Source organism: Bos javanicus, chromosome 2, assembly GCF_032452875.1.
Source record: "Bos javanicus breed banteng chromosome 2, ARS-OSU_banteng_1.0, whole genome shotgun sequence".
Lineage (NCBI taxonomy): Eukaryota > Metazoa > Chordata > Mammalia > Artiodactyla > Bovidae > Bos > Bos javanicus.
In genome coordinates, this window is record NC_083869.1 from 118,289,866 (window position 1) to 118,290,828 (window position 963).

The window sequence follows — 963 nt, forward strand, 5'->3', positions numbered from 1 at the left end:
CGCTAGTCCTAATGGACCACGAGCTAGGGTTGAGCATTTGCTGTTCTCTCAACCTAAAATTGATGCCTTGATTTGATTTTGAGAGTATTATGAGTAAATCAAAGTTATCCATCTGACTTACAAACTTTGACTACTGTGTCCACTGAATTGGACTCAGAGAAATCATTTTATGTCTTTAGTTCTACACCCAGATTAGCATTTTGAGTAGCGTGCCTCATTGTGTTTCAGGAGTTGAGCAGTTTTTTTGTGAATGCACTTGTTTTTAGAAACTAAGAAACAGACCATGGTTGATAGGGAGAGAAGTTTGGCTGTTCCACTTATATTAAGTAGGGGCAGGTTTGGCTACATGTGATAACAAGTCAGCAACAAAATGAGTGACTTTAAAAAGTTGAGGTTGATTTTTTTCTTATGTAAAAGAAATCTGGAGCTACACAATCCAGGCCTATGTGGTAACTCTGTAGGCCACAGAGATGATCCCCTTCTACTCTGCCATGATTAGTGTACTACCTCATGACCCAGGATGGCTGTTAGTGCTCCAGTCATCACATTCACACTCCAGCCAACAGGAAGGAGGAAGGGGCAAAGAAGTCTCTGTACCTTCCTTCTAAAGACACTTTTCAGAAGTTACAAAACACTTTTTCTTACATCTAACTGGCTAAATTTTAGTCATTTGACTATGACCTAGCTTTAAGGGAGAGTAGCAGTGTAGCAGTGTTTTGTTAAAAGTTGGGTTTCTTAATACTAAGAAAATAAGTAAGAGTAGATATTGGGTAACAAAATTATTTCAGGGACCATTTTTCTCTTGACCAAACAGAATATAAAGACAATGGATAGATTATGATCATCATAAAAATATACTCTACCTTTTAAAATGATATGTAGATACAGAGTTATCTGTACCGGATCCCAGAAAACTTTAATTGTATTATGTCAAAGAGAATGGCATCAATAAAGAGATCACTG